Source organism: Oryx dammah, unplaced genomic scaffold (genome assembly GCF_014754425.2).
Source record: "Oryx dammah isolate SB20612 unplaced genomic scaffold, SCBI_Odam_1.1 HiC_scaffold_11229, whole genome shotgun sequence".
NCBI classification, from domain to species: domain Eukaryota; kingdom Metazoa; phylum Chordata; class Mammalia; order Artiodactyla; family Bovidae; genus Oryx; species Oryx dammah.
In genome coordinates, this window is record NW_024080622.1 from 4,404,582 (window position 1) to 4,428,294 (window position 23,713).

General features: G+C 38.4%; 1 pseudogene; it reads right to left on the minus strand.

Annotated features, from left to right (window-relative positions):
* Positions 1-19,906: 19,906 nt before the first annotated feature.
* LOC120861133 lies at positions 19,907-20,925 on the minus strand (annotated as a pseudogene).
* Positions 20,926-23,713: the final 2,788 nt, after the last annotated feature.

The window sequence follows — 23,713 nt, forward strand, 5'->3', positions numbered from 1 at the left end:
TTCGTTTCTTACATGATAGTATACATGTTTCAATGCCATTCTCCCACATCATCCCACCCTCTCCCTCTCCCTCAGAGTCCAAAAGTCCGTTCTACACATCTGTGTCTCTTTTGCTGAGGGACCACTTTCAGTGTCAGCTGTCTTAAATCGAGTTACCTGGGAAAGAGACTCCAATGGGAGATTTATGTGCATAATTACTGGGAACAACATCTGTACTGGAAAGATGGAAGCAGAGGGAGAAGTTGATTTGTGAACACATTGCAGTGGAGGCCACAGGCAACCCCCATAGGGGCTCTGGATCTGGAGTTTCCATTCAGTGTCAACCTGAATATAGGCAAGGGGGTGTGTTTTTGTAACCTGTTTTTGACCATTCCTTAAAGGTGAGATGCCCCTGGGCAAAGCTTTGGCAGAGAGTGAGATGCAGAAGAGGACTCAGATATGAGCCATCAGCAACCAATACTCTCAGCAGCTGGGAGCTGAAGTGCCTTGCTCCTGATGCAGGCATGTGGCCATGCTCCAAACCGTTCTTAGAGGAACTTTTCCAGTTCTTAACGTTATAAAGTTATTTAACAAAATGATATCTTATTTTTAAAAATTTGTTTATTTATGTAATTATCAGTGAAGTGAGTTTCATGAGAAATTTCAAATTTCATGAGAAATTTTAAAGAGTAATTTTGATAGGGTTTCCTCAGGCTATGTAACATAACCCCAAATCCCATAATTTTCTTCCCCAAAGCACATAAACTGAATGTTTCTATTTAATATTAGCAAGGGCCAAATTGAATCTTGATAATTAAAATGAAGACACAGCAATATTTTCCTCAAGAAAACGAACATTTGAAGAGAGAAACATTTCTTTAAGAAAAGTTTATTTGGAAAAGACAGCCTCTTGAATAAGGTTTTGTATCTATACATTCATTCTGTCAATTACAGTGATATTTTAAAGTGCATTGAATCATTGAATGTCTATCATTATCTTTCTGCCTCAGTTTAAAAGATACCAGGTTCAAAAAATATTTGCAGTTCCATCTGGTGCTGAAGAAAATAAGCAGGGTGTGTTCTAGCTTTCATGTTGTTATTCAACATATCTTAATATTTGCCATCATAACCAATTTAGCTGCATTCTTATTTCATACCACTTTGATCAGGGATATATATTTCAGTATGTGTAGCAAGAAATTTTCCTGAGCACATGTCATAGTATATTTTTAGTACCTAACACACAGGAAGATTTGAACATTTTCAAAGGAGTATCTTTCATTCTTGAGGTTTCTGGTTAATATGACAGGTGACTTTTACAGGTATGTTAGTAATTTTATATGAGGAATTATGCCTTCATGTTGTGGTTTAATTAGTCACTTCAAGAAATCATACTTCTTAGAGAACTATGTTCCTGTTTCACCTTACTTGATGACATGCTTAAAGGTAGATGGTGAGAAACAGAAAAATCTTATTGGAGGTAAGAATTTATTATCTAATTTATTATTGGGCCTTTATAAATTTGAGTTCTGTCTTTTTAAATTTAGTCGTGTTTTATGAACATGTAGTGAAATCTGGTACAGAAGGTAGTATCAGAACAGGTCCTATGTAAGACTTGACAGCTCAATGACAGCAAGTTATTTCCTTTTATAATTTGTCTTGGTGTAATAGGAAAAGTGAAACTTTATCCAAAGATGGAAGCAATTGAAGAAGGTGGGACGTTTTAGTCTTTGGAATTATATACATGACTAAAGTTCTATGAAACTGGAACTTGAGCTTGGGGTAAGTAAAGGTGCACAAGTTATTTCTTGCTGTTTTTATTAGTTTTGAAAGTGAACAAACAGTGTTAAAAAATATTTTAGAAAATATGGTTTATCTCAACTGTCGTAACTTTAGGTTAGCTGACTTTGGTTTAGTGGGACATCTATTTGACAAGTACTCTTTCCTGAAACAAAATGCCATATAAATATTCATTTTGAAAGAATCTTTGTTTTATATGATTTGATTTTTTAAATGTAAACAATTATAAATATGAGCATTTAAAAAACACAAAAATAATACAGATTAATAGTGTTTTAACTAGTCTCTCACAAGTTATGCCCACAGTTTAAAGTTAGTCATGCGTGCATGCTAAGTCACTTCAGTCGTGTTCGACTCTTTGCTATCCTGTGGACTGTAGCCCACCAGGCACACCTCTGTCCGAGGGAGTCTCCAGGCAAGAGTACTGGAATGGGTTGCATGCCCTCCTCCTGAGGGTCTTTCTGACTTGGGGATTGAACCCACGTCGCTAAGATCTCCTGCACTGGCAGGTGCACCACCGCTAGTGCCGCTGGGGAAGCCCTTAGAGTTAGGCACGCTACATAATTCTGGAGTGTCTATCTGTAGCATGGTGCAAGTCACAGCAGAGACCTGCTTGGGGCTGGAATATGAACTAATCCAGAGGTGACAGGAAAATGATGGCAGAAAGGAGTCTGAGAGTTCTGGTCATTAAAATGGCTATAAAATGTTGTTCTTATTTGTGTTTCCTTTTTTCTCCTGGAGACTACAAGTATAGGTTTATTCTGGCGCATACGTGGTAACACAGGATGCAAAGCAGTGATTAGGAATAAGGAACAGAAATTGTAATGTATTTGGTGATGGCCTTCCTTCCAAATAAATTATTTCCATGGTATTTCTAGTTAATCAACCTGCCTCATAATTTCATCCTTTCTCATGGCTTCACTGTTGCTAATCTTGAAACACCGTAAATCCTAAAGAACCCTCCCACTCTGCCCAGCCTTACCTACACACCAATCCTTCCCCTTTTATTCCAAAAAAATTCCTTCCAGAAAGTTTCCTTTGCATTAGTGGGATAAGAGAAAGATGTTTTTACTATCCAAGTTTTCATGTCTCTTAAAATATATTAAAATGTGAAATTAATAATGCTCATTGTCCTCACAAAAAGGCCATTAAATTTAATTAAAAGTACAAATTTATGTAGGCCAAGTGCCTTGAAAGCTAGTCTCTATCCTTTCATTGAAGTAGCTCTGATGCTTTTTGAGTTGGTGGTTGTCTTAACATCCAAACATTTTCCGGAAGAGATTAGTTTCTTTAAGTTTCTCATTGCAGGAGGATATTAGACCAAAAAACAAAACTGAAGAACCTGTTACTGAATGTGAATTCTTTCTGTACTGGAGTTTAAAGAACTGTTCATTCTTTGTTTTATGCTACTTTTGTAGTCAGTGGATTAACCTGTAGGACTTACAGTTGCTCTAAGTATATGCACCTGGTCCCATACCGATGTGGCTGGATAATATTTTGAGATATTTATGTTGTTTTTTTTTAATCCTTCATTGTCCACTTTCCATTTTATCCGTTTAACCTGATAGAAGTTTGTGTGTATTAGTACCTGGGGAAGTCAGGGAGGAATGCAAAATAAATCTGGAATTTTTGTGGCTTTTATTTGGAAAAGTCAGAAATCTAAAGACAGTCTAAGCTTAGAGAAACAGATAGAAATCTCCATATTAAGGAGGGCCTCCATCCTGGGTGGGAGAGCCCAGCTGGCTGGTCCTGTTTGCAAGAGGAACTGTGCATTTCTTCTTGACCTCAAAGAGATGGTCTTGATGTACCTTTAGGCCTGAGGTTCCTGGCAGCGTAGTGCCTCAGCACTAACTGGAAGCCTCAGAGAGCCACTGTGGGCTTGGCCAACAAGGTTGGCTAGTGTGATCAGAATAGGTAATAAATTATTATCTCCTGGAAATCATGAAGGATGATCAAATCTTGATGAAAACCTGGAAGGAGGAAGAAAGGAGCCCAGTGATGATGGAGAAGCAATTTCCCACTATTTTAGTGGGTTAAGGACTAAGAAGTTAGTTCATTCGCTTAAATTTTTATTAAAAGTACTCTCTGTTCTAATGGCTTAGACACATTCATAATCCTAAGGAAGTTCCCTGCTCTAATGGAGATAAAATTGCTTATGGAGTTAGGTTTCTCTGAGCAGTGCTGTTCTTCAACAACACTCTTTATCTGACCCAGAATCCTTTTCCAGCCATGAATCTTGGAGCAGAGAGAGATAGAGAATGTTGTCATTGTTGTTCATTGTGTCCAACTCTTTGCGACCCCATGGACAATAGCATGCCAGGCTCCTTTGTCCTCCACTAAGGAGAGGGAATGACTCCCAGGTTGTTTCAGGAGCATTTGGGTTAGGATGGGGCTGCAAGAGAGAAGCATTATAGATAATATGACAAGAGAAGGACATCCCTAGTGGAAGATTGGTGATAAAAGGTATAGAGTTAAAGGGACTTGGGGCTGACGAATTCAAACTTTTCTTCCCCTTTCGATCTGCAATGATGTCTTCCTTCACAATTGCTGCACTAAATTTTTTCTCCCAGGAAACTCTTTCCCCACCACCCTTCTTTTCTGCTGTGAGTTTGGTGGTAGCTGGTGCTATCACCAAATGTTCACATCAACATTTTGCTTCTTCAGGCTTGATTAGCAAGCCATAAGAGCTGCTTATTTGTTTGACAATGTGGTGAGCAAAATGAGTTTGGCTCCTAGAAACGGAATCTTGGAGATACCAGTTATGATTGCATTTTGATGAGCTTATGCAAAAAAGAAAGTATTCAGGCAAGATAATTTTAGAATTTTCCTATTTCTCAGTTTACCTTAGTAATTTTCTGGTCTCTCTGACTAGAGTACAAATGAGCAAATCAACTCATCATTGTCTTTCCATCATGGTCAACTGATTTTTTGTCTCCACTGGAGAAGTAAAACAATAAGCAATCAGTCTACATTTTGTAGAGCATTTGCATTTTGATTCAATCTATTGTTTGTTTGTTTGTTTTCTTTTCAGAGTCTTCAGTATGGTATAGGCTTTATTGCTTCTATTGTAAGCATTATGGTCAATTACCTAATGAGAAGCAAGACTGGAAACATTTTCTAACTACTCTATAATGAGGGCAAATACTTTACATTTTCTTGCCTCAAACAGAAAAGATAAACATCACTTCCTTCATGCTCACAACTACAACAAAATGTGGTTCTGATTTGTGGCACAGGGACTAGGAGTCATAGACTTGGGTAGTAGTCTCACTACCCAATCTCCACTAGTTGTATTCCTTAGGTAGACCACTTAGCACTATATGCCATAGTGTCATCATTTTACAGATAAAGGGACTGGATTAGGTTATCACTAAAATCCCATTCAGCTCTAAAATTCTGATAGGACTTTTTTTTTTATTAGATTAGTCAAAGTTCTCATTTACTATTTCTAAATTTTATCTTCATTATTTAAGCTGTTTCGCTAAAAAGGAGATTCATCTGTCTTCTTCTTTACTGGTTTACTTCAGTGATAGAAGCCAATCACTGACTTCTGTCACTTCAGTGATAGAAGTCAATGTGAGTGCATGCATGCTTAGTCGCTAAATCATGTCTGACTCTTTATGATGGCATGGACTATAGCCCACCAGTCTCCTCTGTCCATGGGATTTCCCTGGCAAGAATACTGGAGTGCATTGCCATTTCTTTCTCCAGGGGATCTTCTGACCTAGAGGATCAAATTCGTATCTCCTGCATTACAGGTGGATTCTTTAGCACTGAGCCACCTGGGAAACCCCCTACATGGCTGTAATTAGAGTCTAACTGTTTTATGATAACATTTGAAAAATGAAGATTTATGAAGGGACAATTAACCAATGAAACATGAATCACATTTGCAGAAATGTTTAGTTTTAGTATCCAGTGATCTCATTCAGAGCTGTCCATGACTGACAGACCAAACTGGAAGGGTCTTACTAACAGCAAATGAGAATGACTCCTTTATATGGTCAGAGCTGTTTTCCCTGAAAGTAGAGGAAATGTAAGGTACCCAGGCCTCTCTTCCCATTGTGCATTTTATGAAACTTTACTCCAAGCATGGAGTTTAAGGAAGATTTAAGGTAGTGGGAATCAGGGACACTTTTGTTGGTATCAGATTGTGACTAAATACATATACATTAAGACACCTACACTGTGAACTCTATAGTTATTTTATACTATGCACTTGAGGATGCACCTTGTAAGTAGGTGACCATAAGCCTCAGTTTAGAGACGTTTTGTCTCAGCTTAATTCTTTCTCTCTTTCCTTCCAACATTTTTTTTTGACATACAATTGAGGAGGTCTTACAAATAGCTGTGAAAAGAGAAGTGAAAAACAAAAGAGAAAATGAAAGATATACCCATTTGAATGCAGAGTTCAAAGAATAGCAAGGAGAGATAAGAAAGCCTTCCTCAGCAATCAATGCAAAGAAATAGAGGAAAACAGTAGAATGGGAAAGACTAGAGATCTCTTCAAGAAAATTAGAGATACCAACGGAATACTTCATACAAAGATGGGCTCAATAAAGGACAGAAATGGTATGGACCTAATAGAAGCAGAAGATACTATGAAGAGGTGGCAAGAATACACAGAAGAACTGTAAAAAAAAGATCTTCACAACCCAGATAATTACGATGGTGTGATCTTTCACCTAAAGCCAGACATCCTGGAATGTGAAGTCAAGTGGGCCTTAGGAAGCATCACTATGAACAAAGCTAGTGGAGGTGATGGAATTTCAGCCGAGCTATTTCAAATCCTAAAAGATGATGCTGTGAAAGTGCTGCACTCAATATGTAAGGAAATTTGGAAAACTCAGCAGTGGCCACAGAACCAGAAAAGGTCAATTTTCATTCCAGTCCCAAAGAAAGGCAATGCCAAAGAATGTTCAAACTACCGCACAATTGCACTCATCTCACACGCTAGTAAAGTGATGCTCAAAATTCTCCAAGCCAGGCTTCAGCAATATGTGAACTGTGAAATTCCAGGTGTTCAAGCTGGTTTTAGAAAAGGCAGAGGAACCAGAGATCAAATTGCCAACATCTGCTGGATCATCAAAAAAGCAAGAGAGTTCCAGAAAAACATCTATTTCTGCTTTCTTGACTATGCCAAAGCCTTTGACTGTGTGGATCACAATAAACTGTGGAAAATTCTGAAAGAGATGGGAATCCCAGACCACCTGACCTGCCTCTTGAGAAACCTGTATGCAGGTCAGGAAACAACAGTTAGAACTGGACATGGAACAACAGACTGGTTCCAAATAGGAAAAGGAGTAACCTCAGATATGCAGACGACACCACCCTTATGGCAGAAAGTGATGAAGAGCTAAAGAGCCTCTTGATGAAAGTGAAAGAGGAGAGTGAAAAAGTTGGCTTAAAGCTCAACATTCAGAAAACTATCATGGCATCTGATCCTGTCACTTCATGGCAAATAGATGGGGAAACAGTGGAAACAGTGGCTGACTTTATTTTGAGGGGCTCCAAAATCACTGCAGGTGGTGACTGTAGCCATGAAATTAAAAGACGCTTGCTCCTTGGGAGGAAAGTTATGACCAACCTAGATAGCATATTAAAAAGCAGAGATGTTACTTTGCCAACAAAGGACCATCTAGTCAAGGCTAGGTTTTTCCAGTAGTCGTGTATGGATGTGAAAGTTGGACTACAAAGAAAGTTGAGCGCCGAAGAACTGATGCTTTTGAAGTGTGGTGTTGGAGAAGACTCTTGAGATTCCCTTGGACTGCAAGGAGATCCAACCAGTTCATTCTAAAGAAGATCAGTCCAGGGTGTTCAATGGAAGGACTGATGCTGAAGCTGAAACTCCAAACTTTGGCCACCTGATGGGAAGAACTAACTCATTGGAAATGACCCTGATGCTGGGAAAGATTGAAGGCAGGAGGAGAATGGGACAACAGAGGATGAGATGGTTGGATGGCATCACTGACTCAATGGACATGAGTTTGGGTAAACTCCGGGAGTTGGTGATGGACAGGGAGTCCTGGTGTTCTGCAGTTTATGAGGTCACAAAGAATCAGACACGACTCAGTGACTGCACTGAACTGACCTACAACATTATGGTGCACAGCATAGTTATTCAATATGTCTATACATTCAAAATGATCACCAACAAAGTTATTACAACATTATTGAGTATAATTCCCAAACTGTACATTTCATCCCTGTGACTCATTTATTTTGTAACTGGAATTTTGCTCCTCTTAATACCCCCACCTTATTTCACTCATCCTCCACTCCCCTCTCCTCTGCTAACTACCTGTTTGTTCTCTGTATTTATGAGTCTGTTTCTGTTTGTTATATTTGTTCTCTTGTTTTTAGATTCCACATAAGGTGAAATCTTTCTCTGTCTTATTTATTGCACTAAGCATAATAACTTCTAGGTCCATCTATGTTGTTGTAAATAGCAAGATTTTATTCTTTTTTATGATTGAGAAAAATTCCATACATATATATATACACCACAGTTTCTTTATCCACTCATCTTTCAATGTGTAATTTGCAGTTCAGTTCTCCTCCCGCCTTCAATCTTTCCCAGCATCAGGGTCATTTCCAATGAGTTAGTTCTTCCCATCAGGTGACCAAAGTATTGGAGTTTCAGCTTCAGCATCAGTCCTTCCAATGAATATTCAGGACTAATTTCCTTTAGGATGGACTGTTTGGATCTCCTTGCAGTCCAAGGGATTCTCAAGAGTCTTCTCCAACACCACAAAAGCATCAATTCTTTGGCTCTCAGCTTTCTTTATAGTCCAACTTTCACATCCATACATGGCTACTGGAAAAACCATAGCTTTGACTAGATGAACCTTTGTTGGCAAAGTAATGTCTGTGAATTTTAAAATCTCCAATTCCCGTCCATTTGAGTTCACTCATTCATAAGATGTCGATGTTCACTTTTGCTATCATCTGCTTGACCATGTTCAATGTACCTTGATTCGTGGACCTAATACTCCAGGTTCCTATACTTTGCTGACTAAGGTCCGTTTAGTCAAGGCTATGGTTTTTCCACTAGTCATGTATGGATGTGAGAGTTGGACTGTGAAGAAGGCTGAATACCGAAGAATTGATGCTTTTGAACTGTGGTGTTGGAGAAGACTCTTGAGAGTCCCTTGGACTGCAAGGAGATCCAACCAGTCCATTCTGAAGGAGATCAGCCCTGGGATTTCTTTGGAAGGAATGATGCTAAAGCTGAAACTCCAGTACTTTGGCCACCTTGTGCGAAGAGTTGCGATTCATGGGGTCGCAAAGAGTCGGACACAACTGAGCGACTGAACTGAACTGATACAATAGTTTTCTTTACAGTGTTGGACTTAACTTTCATCCCCAGGCACACCCACAGCTGAGCGTTTGTTCCCACTTTGGCCTAGTGCTCATTTTTATGGAGCTATTAGTAATTGCCCTCTGCTCTTTCCTGTAGCATATTGGATACCTTCTTACTCAGGGAGCCCATCTTCCAATGTCATATCTTTTTGTTTTTTCCTGCTATTCATGAGGTTCTCCAGGAAAGAATACTGGATTGGGTTACAATTTTCCCCTGCAGTGTACCATGTTTTATCAGAACTCTTCACTATGACCCATTTGTCTTGAGTGACTCTGCAGAGCATGGCTCATAGCTTCTTTGAGTTATGGAAGCCCTTTCACTACAACAAGGCTGTGATCCATGAAAAAGATAAAGAGAATAAATTAATATCTAAGAATCCTCCACAATATATATTAAGAAATTATAACTAAATGTTAAGAGCTTCCTTCATGTCTCAGTTAAATCATTCAAAAATGAAAATCAGACAGCTTTCCAATGATTGGTGCTAGATTGCTCTTTATATAATGTGTTTAGCACACATTAACACCCGGTTAACACCCTGCAACTAAAAACAAGATAGAGGAATCAGATGCTACTCTTCCAAAAAATGAATTAGTATTGTGTGGGAAACATCATTCTTCTAAGAGTGTGTCTGTGTGTGAGTGTATAAATGTGTGTATATTTATGGAATCTGTCATATCTACTACTGTGGGCAAGAATCCCTCACAGTCAACAAAAGAGTCCACAATGCAGTACTTGGGTGCAATCTCAAAAATGACAGAATGGTCTCAGTTTGTTTCCAAACAAACGATTCAACATCACAGTAGTTCAAGTCTATTGTCCAACTACTGATGTTGAAGAAGCTGAAGTTGACCAGTTCTATGAAGACTTAAAACAAGTTCTAGAACTAACACCAAAAAAAAGAAGAAAGAAAAAAAAAGAGATGTCCTTTTCATTGTAGGGGATTGGAATGCAAAAGTAGGAAGTCAATAGATACCCAGGATAACAGGCAAGTTTGGCCCTGCAATACAAAATGAAGCTAACAGAGTTTTGTCAAGAGAATACCCTGGTCATAGAAAACACTCCTTTCCAACAAAAAAGAGATAGCTCCTCCCCTGGAGGAGGAAATGGCAACCCACTCCAGTATTCGTGCCTGGAAAATCCCATGGACAGAGGAGACTGGTGGGCTACAGTCCATGGGGTTGCAAAGAGTCAGACATGACTTAGCATCTAAAAACAAAAACAAAAAAAGCAGAGAACTTTAGTAGTTCTCACTTAGCCACAGGGTCAGGAAGATCTTCTGGAAAAGGGAGTGGCTACTCACTCTACTCCAGTATTCTGGCCTGAAGAATTCCATTCAAACATTATTGAATGCTGTGTGTTAGGTCTTGTGGTAAGTGCCTTACATATATTATTTAATTCTCACCAACATTTTTGAGAGAAATTTCATTTTTGTTTTTAGCTGAGAGACGATGAGACACCAGTACTTGAATGCAGATTTTTCTGACAACGATAAAAAAATTTTAAGTAGTTTTTCCTTCAAGAAATATGTATTAAACCCTGTAATAGGTTCTGAGAATTTAACAGATAGGAGGACATATGACTCTTATAGTGTTTTAATCCATTTAAATTTGATTTTCTGTATGGTATAAGAGAGTGGTCTACTTTAGTTCTTTTTTAAAAAAATTGGGACATAATTGCTTTATAATGTTGTGTTAGTTTCTGCTGTACAACGAAGTGAATCAGCTGTATGTATATATCTTCCTCTTGGACCTCCCTCTCACCCCACCCCCTCATCAGACTCCTCTAGGTCATCACAGCCCCAAGCTGAGCTCCCTATGGTTTAGAGCAGGCTCCCATTAGCCATCTATTTTACACATGGTAGTGTATATAGATCAATCCTAATCTCCCAGTTTGTCCCACCCTCCTCTTCTGCCCTGTGTCCACATGTCCATTTTTGACATCTGAATCTTTATTTGTGTCCTGGAAATAGGTTCATTTTTCTAAATTCCTCATATGCGTTAACATTTGTTTTTCTCTTTCTGACTTACTTCACTTTGTATGACAGGCTCTAGGTCCTGCCACATCTCTACAAGTGACTCAAATTCATTCCTTTATATGGCTGAGTAATACTCTGTTGTATATACGTACCACATTTTCTTTATCCATGCATCTATCGTTGGATGTTTAGATTGTTTCCATGTCCTGACTACTGTGAACAGTACTGCAATGAACATTGGGGTGCATGTGTAATTTTGAATTATGATTTTCTCAGGGGATTTGGCTAGAAATGAGATTGCTGGGTTATATGATAATTTTTAGTTTTTTAAGGAACTTCCATACTGTTCTCTCCAGTGGCTGTATCAATTTACATTCCCAGCAGCAGTGCAAGAATGTTCCTTTTTCTCCACATCCTCTCCAGCATTCATTGTTCGTAGATTTTTCAGTTATGGCCATTCTAATTGATGTGGGGTGATAACTCATTGTAGTTTAGATTTGCATTTCTCTAATAAATAATGATCAATATCTCTTCATGTGTCTTTTGGCCATCTGTATATCTTCTTTGGAGAGATGTCTATTTAGGGCTTTCACCCATTTTTTGATTGGGTTTTTTGGTTTTTTGACATTGAGCCTCATGTGCTGTTTGTATATTTTATTCTTTTGTCAGTTGTTTTGTTTGCAAATATTTTCTTCCCTTCTGAGGATTGTTTTTTTTTCATCTTCTTTATGGTTTCCTTTGCTGTGCAAATTCTTTTAAGTTTATTTAGGCCCCACTTGTTTATTTTTATTTTCTTTAGGAGGTGGATCTAAAAAGAATCTTGCTATGATTTATGTCAAAGAGTGTTCTGTGTGTTTTCTCTAAGAGTACTATAGTGTTCAACCTTACATTTAGGTCTTTAATCCATTTTGAATTTATTTTTCTGTATGATGTTAGGATGTGTTCTAATTTCATTCTTTTACATGTAGTTGTGCAGTTTTCCCAGCACCACTTACTGAAGAAACTGTCTTTTCTCCATGGTATATTCTTGCTTCCTTTGTTATAGATTAGGTGACCATAGGTGCGTGGGTCTACCTTTGGGCTTTCTATCCTGTACCATTGATCGATATTTCTGTTTTTTGTGGCAATGCCATTCTGTCATGATTACTGTAGCATTGTAGTATAGGCTGAAACAGGGGAGCATGATTCCTCCAGCTCAATTTTTCTTTCTCGAGATTGCTTTGGCTATTCAGGGTCTTTTGTTTCCATACAAGTTGTAAAATTTTTTGTTTTAATTCTGTGAAGCATGCCATTGGTAATTTGATAAAGGTTGCACTGAATTTGTGGATTGTTTTGGGTGGCATAGTCATTTTCACAGTATTGGTTCTTCCAATCCAAGAATATGGTATACTTCTCCATCTATTTGTGTCATCATTGATTTCTTTCATCAATGTTTTGTAATTTTCTGAGTACAGGTCTTTTGCCCTCTTAGATAGGTTTATTCCTAGATATTTCATTCTTTTAGTTGTGATGGTATATGGGGTTGTTTTCTTAATTTCTCTTTCTGATTTTTCATTGTTGGTGTATAGGAATGCCAAGAGCCTTCTATGCATTAATTTTGTATCCTGCAACTTTACCAAATTCTTTGATTAACTCTAGTAGTTTTCTCATGTCATCTTTAGGATTTTCTATGTATAGTATCATAAATGCACACAGACAGTTTTACTTCTTTTCCAATTTGCATTCTTTTTACTTCTTTTTCGTCCCTGATTGCCATGCTAGGACTTCCAAAACTATGTTGAATAACAGTGGCAAGAGTGGACACCCTTGTCTTATTCCTGATCTTAGAGGAAATGCTTATAGTTTTTCACTATTGATAATGATGTTGTGGGTTTGTCATATTTGTCCTTTATTATGTTGAGATAGGTTCCCTCTATGCCCAATTTCTGGTGAGTTTTTATCATAAATTGGTGTTGAATTTTGTCAAAAGTTTTTTCAGCATCTATTGAGATGATCACATGGTTTTTATTCTTCAGTTTGTTAATATGGTGTATCACACTGGTTGATTTTCATGTTTTGCAGAATCCTTGCATCCCTGAGATAAATCCCACTTGATCGTGGTATATGATCCTTTTAATGTATTGTTGGATTCTGTTTCTTTGTACTTTGTTGAGAATTGTTGCATCTGTGTTTGAGTGATATTGGCCTGTAGTTGTCTTTTGTGTGTGTGTGTGTGAGATCTTTGTCTGGTTTTCACATCAGGTAGCCTTGTAGAATGAACTTGGGAGTGTTTTTCCCTCTGCAATTTTTTATAAGAGTTTGAGAAGGATGGATATTAGCTGTTTTCTAAATACTTGGTAGAATCTGCCTGTGAATCTGTGTAGTCCTGGACTTTTGCTTGTTGAAAGATTTTTAGTTACAATTCAATTTTTAATTACAATTTCAACTTCATTACTTGTGACTGGCCTGTTTATATTTTCTAAATCTTCTTCATTCAGTCTTGGAAAGTTGTACGTTTCCAAGAATTTTTCCATTCCCTCCAAGTTGTCCATTTTGTTAGCATATAGTTGCTTGTGAAAATGAAAGTGACGGTTGTTCAGTTGTGTCCTTCTCTTTGCAACCCTGTGGACTGTAGCCCACCAGGCTCCTCTGTCCATGGAATTTTCCAGGCAAGAATACTGGAGTGGGTTGCCATTTCCTTCTCCAGGAGATCTTCCTGACCCCAGGGATCGAACCTGGGTCTCCTGCATTGCAGGCAGCTTCTTTACCATCTGCGCCACCAGGGTAATACTCATAGTTGTTTGTAGTAGTTTTTTATGACCCTTTGTATTTCTGCAGCATCAGTTGTAATTTCTCCAAATCAATTTTATTTCTTCTCCCTTTTTTTTCTTGATGAGTTTTGTTCATCAAAATTGATGAGACTTATCAATTTTATCTTCTCAAAGAATCAACTTTTAATTTATTGATCTTTGCTATTGTTTTCTTCATTTCTTTCTCTTCAGATCTTTATGACTTCTTTACTTCTACTGATTTTAAGTTGTCTTTAGTCTTGTTTCTCTAGTTGCTTTAGGTGTAAGGCTAGACAGTTTGAGATTTTTCTTGTTTCCTGAGGTGAGATTTCAGGAGACTGTTGTAGTTTCTTTTTCCCTATCCTCACTTTCAGTCTGTAAGTGTCCCTAGCATTGTTGTTGAGCTGTTTTGGTGGTGCTGAATTCTCTTAATTTCCAGCTCACTTATTGTGTAAAACTTTTGATTTCTCTGTCAAATATGGAAGAGATCCTTGCTTTATAGAATAATCTTGGTTGTAGTTTTTTTTTTTTTTTCCCCTTTCATCACTTTAAATATGTCATGCCACTGCCTTCTGGCCTGCAGAGTTTCTGCTGAAAAATCAACTGATAACTTGATGGGGATTCCCTTGTATGCTATTTATTGCTTTCCCTTGCTGCTCTTAATATTTTTTCTTTGAATTTAAGTTTTGTTTGTTTGATTAATATGTATGTTTTTCTCCTAGGGTTTATCTTGTATGGAACTCTCTGTCCTTCCTGAACTTGTGTGGATATTCCTTTCCTATGTTAGGGAAGTTTTCACCTATAATCTCTTAAATATTTTATTACACACTTTTTCTTTCTCTTCTTCTTCTGGGACCCCTATAATTCAAATATTGGTGCATTTAATGTTGTCCCAGAGTATCTGAGACTGTCCTCAATTCTTTTTGACTTTTTCCCCCTTATTCTGCTCCTTGGCAGTTATTTCCATCATTTTATCTTCCAGCTCACTTATTCATTCTATCTTCCAGCTCACTTATTCATTCTTTTGCCTCAGCTATTCTGTTATTGATTCCTTCTAGTGTATTTTTTATTTTTATTTCAATTTTTGTGTTGTTCATCTGTTTGTTCTGTAGTTCTTCTAAGTCTTTGTTAAATATTTCATATATTTTTTGATCTATTCCTCCATTCTATTTCTGAGATTTTAGATCATCTTTACTATAATTATACTGAATTCATTTTCAGGTAGATTGTGTATTTCCTTTTCATTTATTTAGTCTTTTACATTTTTACCTTCCTTCTTCATCTGTAACATATTTTTGTTGTTGTTGTTTCATTCTTTTGATGGGTGGGATCATGTTCCTGTCTTACTGGTTGTATGGCCTGAGGCTTTCAGCACTGGACTTTGCAGACAGTTGGGTAGAGCCAGGTCTTGGTGCAGAGATGAGGATCTCTGGGAGACCTCACTCTGATAAACATTTTTGGGTTTCTGAGGTTCTCTGTTAGTCTAGTGGTTTCAGGTTGATGCTCCCACCACAGGAGCTCAGGCCTGACCCTTGGCCTTTGAACCAAGATCCTGCAAACTGCATGACACTACAAAGGAAAAAAAATGGAGAATAATAACAAAGAATAAAAAATAAAATTAGAAAAATAACAGATATATTAGAAAAAATAAAAATAGAAATGAAACAAAATAACATCAACAAGATGAAACAGAACCACAATGGCAAAAAATAAAACCCTCCAAAACTCTGGAAAAAGCCTTGGCGGTGGTAGGGCTGGAGCTTAGGTGTGGGTATGGATTAGGTGGGGCTCATGTTTGGTGGGGGCGAGGCCTAGGTTCAGGACCCAGGGGTCTGGAAAGGGCCCTAAGGGTCGGGGGCAGGGTGCAGCCTCGCATCTCCAAGTGTAGAGGATCAGGACCAGGACTGCTGCCGGCTTGCTGGGGCCCAAGTGGGTTGGGCAAACACTGGCTGTGTTCCCCTTTGATCCTCCTGTCCCTAAGGGTCCCTCCCTGTCACCCCATTTACCTCTACTCTTCCTCTCCTCCTCTTCCCTCCCACGCTCCCAGGAACTGAAGGGGGCATTGGAGGGAGCATCAGAGGGTGGAGGACCAGGCTTGGGACCCAGTAGGCTCTCTGGGGCTCAAGTGGACAGGAGAAATGTTGGCCACATTCCCCTCCCATCCCACAATCCCCTGAGGGTCCCTTCCTGTCCCTGTTTCTCTCCTCATCGTGAGTGGACCCCTCCAGTAGTGGAATCCCCGTTCTCTCTCCTAGTTCCCCCTCAAGGGTACCTGTCCCTTCCTGCCTCCATCTCTCCCTGCTCCCCGCTCCCCCCCACCCCCACATCCTACACAGTAGCTTGGGCATTCCTCTCATTCTCTTAGGTGTCCCTATCTATCGCCCACCAGCGTCAAGTAGGTGCCCTAGTTGTGAGGAGACATGAACTTCACATCTTACCACTCCACCATTTTGACTTCACCCCCTCCACTTTAGCCCTTACATGTGGCTGTCTGGTTTTCCCAATACCGTTTTTTAAAGATTGTCCTTCCCCTATTGCATAGTCTTTGCAGCTGTCTTTCTGATGCTGTTTCTCCTGGCAAGCAAGTCATGGAAATGTATCAAGAGTTTGAAAGGGTGACTCTAAGGAGCCAGACTGTGTTCTGGCATCTAGCGTCCAGCTTCATGGGTGTTGTGAGGCAATTCTAGAAGTAGTACAAGCAGGTATGGTTTTCTGGTTCTAGCTTTCTGCTCTTCCTTATTACTAGACCACAGAAATTCCACTCCCACTCCTTTGTTCCTTCCAACAGTAATGATTCCTTATTGAATCCCTTGCCCATAAATTTTCTGGAGTTATTTGTTTCCTGCACTGAATCTTGACTGACAACTCAATTCTCATTTGATTTATTTCACTCTCATGGTTCTAGTTTCATGCTCCCTAGGCAGCCATCCTATTATGATTTGATAGACAGTTTGCGTAATGGATAAGAATATAATCTCTGGAATCAGGTTGGCATCAAATTTTCTTCAGTTACCATAGGAAAGTCATTTAACTTTTAGGAGTCTCAGTTTCCTTACTGTAAAATATTAATAGTGATGATAATATACCTCATAGGACTGTCATGGAGATTAAATGCCACCTTGTGTAAGTTCTGTATACATAATGAAAGTTGATAAATGACAGTTATGTTATTTCTATTGTTATCATTTTTGCTATTACTACTGTGTGTCTGACTTTCACACTCATTCTTTGGATGCTCAAAGCAGATGACAGGTCCTCATGACCTAATCAAAGCCCTGTTCTTGGACATCACTGTTACTATATATCATCAGTTCAGTTATATTCTGTATTCATTAAAATAGTCTTTTAGAACAATTTTTCACAACCTGCATAATGATTGACATTTGCATGCTTGAAAACCACATGACCTGAGGGTATAATCTATGCTTTTACCTCGCATTCCAGAAAGCATATTAGAATTCACATGAGCGAAAATGATATTGTTATTGCAATACATCTATGTATATATGTATTTGTTTATGCTATAATTTGTTAAATAAGAGCAAAGTGATTCACAAAATTTTATATATTTCTATTTTCTCAGTTCAGTTCAGTTCAGTCACTCAGTTGTGTCCGACTCTTTGCCACCCCATAAATTGCAGCACGCCAGGCCTCCCTGTCCATCACCAACACCCGGAGTTCACTCAGACTCACATCCATCGAGTCAGTGATGCCATCCAGCCATCTCATCCTCTGTCGTCCCCTTCTCCTCCTGCCCCCAATCCCTCCCAGCATCAGAGTCTTTTCCAATGAGTCAACTCTTCGCATGAGGTGGCCAAAGTACTGGAGTTTCAGCTTCAGCATCATTCCTTCCAAGGAAATCCCAGGGCTGATCTCCTTCAGAATGGACTGGTTGGATCTCCTTGCAGTCCAAGGGACTCTCAAGAGTCTTTTCCAACACCACTGTTCAAAAGCATCAATTCTTTGGTGCTCAGCCTTCTTCACAGTCCAACTCTCACATCCATACATGACTAGTGGAAAAACCATAGCCTTGACTAGACAGACCTTAGTCTCACTGCTTGACTGATGATGAAATTTTCAAACTTTCCTGAATAATTTTCTCCCTTTATTTGTTGACAACTGCTCTTCTCTGGTTGGATCCTTCCTCCCCATGCTATGGATTGGAAAATGCCTCCAGGCAGAAAGTTGAAGCGACCATAGGGATCACTCATTTTACTCTTTCTCTCAGTGATCAAAGTTCTGGAATGTCTATTGTCTCAGGTCTAAAACCAGGTGTTTCACATATTTTTGTTTAATTTTCCAGTTTACAGTTAAAGGACAAGTCTGCTAACAGTTATTCCATCTTGGTAGGATTAGAAATGCTGCCATAAATATTCTTGATTGAATGAATCATGTAATTTGAGAGGAACTATTAGAATATAATCTCTGATTTTCTACCTAATTTCTTTTGTGGTCTCTCAGGTATTGAAGATGGCTCTTTCTTTGGGGATAAAATGTTAAGAGATTCTTGTCCTTTTGATCTTTTCTCTGCAGCTGCTGGATTCCAAATCACCCTCCGAATGACACTAAGTTTCTTAAGATTAAAAAAAAAAAAAAGACTTTTTAGTTTCTCACTGCATACATGTAACCCTTCTTACTTCAAGCCTTAACTAACTTAATCCTTGATTTCTCTTTTTCTCTCTTTTTTTTCTTTGACTTTTATTCTTTTGCTCACTCTTCTTATTCTCAGTCTTGTTTTCTCTCAGGGAATCTATTTTCCGTCACATTTTAATATTTAAAGACATGAATTTACATTGATTTTTTCTTTTTCTTTTTTTGGCTATGCTACATGTCTTACAAGATATTTGTTCCCCAACCAGGGATTGAACCTGGACCCTCAGCAGTAAAAGCACAGAGTCTTAACCACTGGACCGCCAGGGAATTCCCACACTTACATTGATTTTACAAAATATTTTTCCTGGAAAAATTGACAAGATATACATGCAAGCAAGAAAGAATGATTTCTTTTAGACATCACCTGGATTCAGCCCAAGATGGAAAGGACCTGGAAGCCACTCAAAGTCTTGGATAATTGCTAATTGGCTGGAATATTGGAAAATAACTTGGCATTTCCCACATGTAAAATATTTATATAAAAGAGACATGAATAGAAATGACATTTATTACTTTTCCCTAGAAAGGTATTTTTATATTTTTTTCATTAAGATAAATTTTATTTAAAAAGTGTTATCTTATACTGCAAAGATGTCCATTAAACAGTATAAGTAAATATGCCAGAGAAGAAGCCATGTACTTAAAATGTCCACTTAACTCACCCAATCATTTCAAAACCATACTTTGCTGACCTATATAACCCCACTTTAAAAATATCTTTTGTTTTAAACAAGAGAAAAATAGACAGATACATGTTGGTAAATGCTAACTGTCCATATTCACATAGATACACAGTGTAATCTCTGAGTCCAATATTCAGAGAAAGGAGTAAAAAAGCTAGAATTCTGCACACTACTAGATAGGAGCTAGCACCCTCCAGCTTCCAACAGAACTGAGGGAGCAGAAGATTTTTCTGTTTTCTCACAGAACATGGTGGTGTTGATCACATAAAGTTTTTATTGAGGCTGGAAGGGATTAAAACGAATTTGGAACAGAAAGAGGGTAAAAAGTTTTTTTCAACTGAGTTCTGCTCAAGGTATCTACTCCCCAAAATAAGTTGCAAACTATGGTATAAAGAAGAAAAGAGACCTCAAAAACAGAACAACCAAGCACAAGAGGAGAAAAAAAAAAAGGCTGCAACTTGCTTCCACAGACTGAAGAAAATTAAAAAAAGAAGGGCTTCCCTGCAGCTCAGACATTAAAGAATCTGCTTGCAGTGCAGGAGACCTGGGTTTGATATCTGGGTCAGGAAGATCCCCTGAAGAAGGGAATGGCAATCCACTCTAGTATTCTTGCCTGGAGAACTCCATGGCGGGCTACAATCTGTGGGGTCACAAGGAGCTGGACATGACTGAGTGACTACTATTACTGGAATCTATTAGTCTTCCATTTGTCTTCTCCTTAATCTTCCTTGCGTTACTCCTACTCACCATCATCTTCATCTTCATGTTTATCCTCATCCACTTCAACAATATCTTCCAATTCTTCCTCTTTGTCATCATCTCCCTTTTCTTCTCCTTCTTCTCCTTTCCCTTTTTCATCATGCTTGTCAGGAATCAAGTATTACTGTAATGGAGGTTAGCCAAATATCATCTTTGGTGACCTCTCCTAACTCATCTGCACCTACATCAGAATGAACAGTAAAACCAGGTGAAGAAACTCTCTGGTTTCTCATGCTGTCTCTTCCTGCTGGCTTTATTCTGCCTTTGACTTGAACATTTCATCAGATTCTTTCTGGATTGCTGTTTGATTTCAGTGGACTTTGAAGATGGATCACCACTCTCATTCAGATTAAATTCTTTGAATAGAACTTTATTTTCAAGGAAAGGGTTTTCATCAAAATAAAAATCTATTCCATAACTTGATTTAATATCTTCAAATTCTGTCACTTCAGCTCTTGTCAAATAATGCAGTGTCTGTTTGTCCTCCTCCCCAAGCAGTGCAGACACTTGTGGATGGTTAACAAATGTTGTCACCGTAAAATTTTTTATTTTGGCAATCAATTTTGACTTCTTCTTAAAAAATGTTTGGGAGAATTTGTTGTATTGCTGTTCTGCTTTCAAAATCTCCACACTGGCTTGTTCACCGGGTCTGTCTGTTTTATTTTCTTCATCAGTATGTTCAATTGCTTCTTGCTGTTCTTTTCCTTCCTTAGGCAAGTTCAGAAAAGCAGATCTTTCCTTTGGCTTGGAGGCAGGAGTCAGTCTCAATTTCTTTAGTTTTTTCACTTGGGGTGGAAGTGAAGAATGATATTTGGGGTCTGTGCTACAAGAAAAGCCAAGAATCCACCCAAGGAAAGAGACACATATGAGGAGCTCTAAGAAGTAGAAGGGTAACTCTTCACTGCATAATGAGGCCCGTGATCTCAGCCACGTGGCCACCATATCTTAGGATCAATGTAAAAACCTAAATAGTCAAATTTGAGGCATTTAGATAGGTCCAGTTTTGCTATCAGTTTCTTTCACATCTTTTCAAATATACCATATATAACACTGATAATGACTGTTATTCATCTTTCTTTTTTCATTTAACATTGTATCTTGGCAACATTGCTAGTCAGTACAGAAAGAGCATCACCCTTATTCTTTTTTTATAGTCTAACGAAAAGCTGTAACCTAATTCGTTTTCTTTTTTAGTTGAAATATAATTGATATATAATTTATATTAGTTTCAGGTGTACAACATGATGTTTTGATATTTGTATAATTTGTGAAATGATAACCACAATAAATTAGCATCCATCACCATAGTTACAGGGCTTCCCTGGTGGTTCAGACGGTAAAGAATCCTGCAATGCGGGAGGCCTGCGTTTAATCCCTGAGTTGGGAAGAACCCTGGAGGAGGCCATGGCAACCCATGCTAGTATTCTTGCCTGGAGAATCCCCATGGACAGAGGAGCCTTGCAGGCTACAGCCCATGGAGTCGCAAAGAGTTGGACATGACTGAGTGACTAAGCACACACCATAGTTACAAAATTCTTTTTTTTGTGTGATGAGAGCTCTTATGATCTACTTTCTTAGCAACTGTAACACATCCATTACAGTATTACTAACTGTAGCCACACGAGGAACATTACATTCCCATGACTTATTTATTTTATTATTATTTTTTATTTGGCTGTGCTGTGTGTCATGCCAGATCTTAGTTCCCTGACCAGGGATTGAACCTGTGGCCCCCACAGTGGAAGCATGGGGTCTTAACCACTGGACATCCAGGGAAGTCCTGACATTTATTTTATAACTGGAAGTTTGTACTTTTTAACCCACTTCATCCATTTTGCCCACCCTCAACTGTGCCTCTGGCAACTACCAATCTGCTCTCTGTATCTATGAGCTTGGTTTTTTTTTTAATTCAACATATAAGTGAGATGATATGGAATTCATCTTTCTCTGACTTATTTTACTTAGTGTAACGCCCTCTAGGTTCACCCATGTTGCTGTTGCCACAAATGTCAAGATTTCATTCATTTTTTTAGCATAATTTTATTAATTTATTTGACCATGCCACATAGCATGTAGGATCTTAGTTTCCCAACCAGGGATCAAACCTGTTCCCCTTGAAGTGGAAGATCAGAGTCTTAACCACTGGACCATTAGGGAAGTCCCTTTTTTTTAAAATGGCTGAATAATATCCTATCATATATATATATATATATATATACACACGCCATGTTTTCTTTGTCCATTCATCTATTGATGGATAATTAGGTTGCTTCCATGGCTTGTCTGTTGTTTAATTTGTTTAACCAATACTTGCTGATGATCAATAGCATTAATCTTTAGCCAGTACAAATTCTGCTGCATGAATCATCTTACACATGCTGTTTTACATATGCACAAATGCATCTGTAGTATGAATTCCTAGAAATTCAATTGCTGATCAGGGGATATGTAATTTTAAGTTTTATAGGTATTGGCAATTTTTTCCAGGAATGTGAGAGTGAATAATGTGTCCTTTACAATACTGGGTACAGTGCTTTATAGTTGTTTGAGAACTCATATATTCATTTGTTGATCCAGTTTACCTTTGTAAAATCACATAAAGCAGTATATGTGACGGAAATGTGAAATATACAATCTTTAAGACTAACGCTTTATGACTATTTTCAATAATAAATTCAATCAGCTCATGTTTGACAAATAAGTTTCTGGGTTTCTTGCTTCCTTGTTCTGATGTGGGCACAGTGAGATAACAGAGGTAGGCTATCCATCTAAACTCCACCCTAAACTGCAACGGCTCTGGCTTCAAAGTAACATTCACTTTAAGATAGAAGGGTAACGTTAGGTTTTACAACCCAAAAAGCAAAAATCAGTCATTTTCACTGGACTTGTTTGTTCAGATGAGAAACAAAGTTTTGTTCTTCCAGGTGTGCATCTTTGGATAAAAACATATTCTTGTTAATGCCTCAAATGAAGTCAATGTACTTAGCAAAGATACAGTTCAGCATTCTCTCAAGTTGAAAACATTTAGGGTGTAAATGAAGTCCTATGGGCAGAGAAGATGGCAACAATATGTCCAGAGCTCTAAACTGAAAATATAAGAAGACTAAGAAATAGTCCCTTGGACTGCAAGGAGATCCATCCAGTCCATTCTGAAGGAGATCAGTCCTGGGATTTCTTTGGAAGGAATGATGCTAAAGCTGAAACTCCAGTACTTTGGCCACCTCATGCAAAGAGTTGACTCATTGGAAAAGACTCTGATGCTGGGAGGGATTGGGGGCAGGAGGAGAAGGGGACGACAGAGGATGAGATGGCTGGATGGCATCACTGACTCGATGGATATGAGTCTGAGTGAACTCCGGGTGTTGGTGATGGACAGGGAGGCCTGGCGTGCTATGATTCATGGGGTCGCAAAGAGTCGGACATGACTGAGCGACTGAACTGAACTGAACTGAAGGAATAGATTGTAGTTGCAATTATGGGTCAAGAAAGTTGGTGCTCTTACAATGGGGTTTGCACTATTTGTACCTTTACCCAAATGGTGAAGATTATTATAAATTTCATCTCTGTTAAGGTTACATTAGCTCTATTAGAACTAGACAGAGATATCCTAGGTGAGGTCTCAGCCTGAATTCTCTTTTTAGTCCTAGAAATGGACTTTAACAGGGGTCTTCCTAGCTAAGAAAATGCAAACTTTCAGCATGGAGCTCACATATACATGTTCCTTATCATT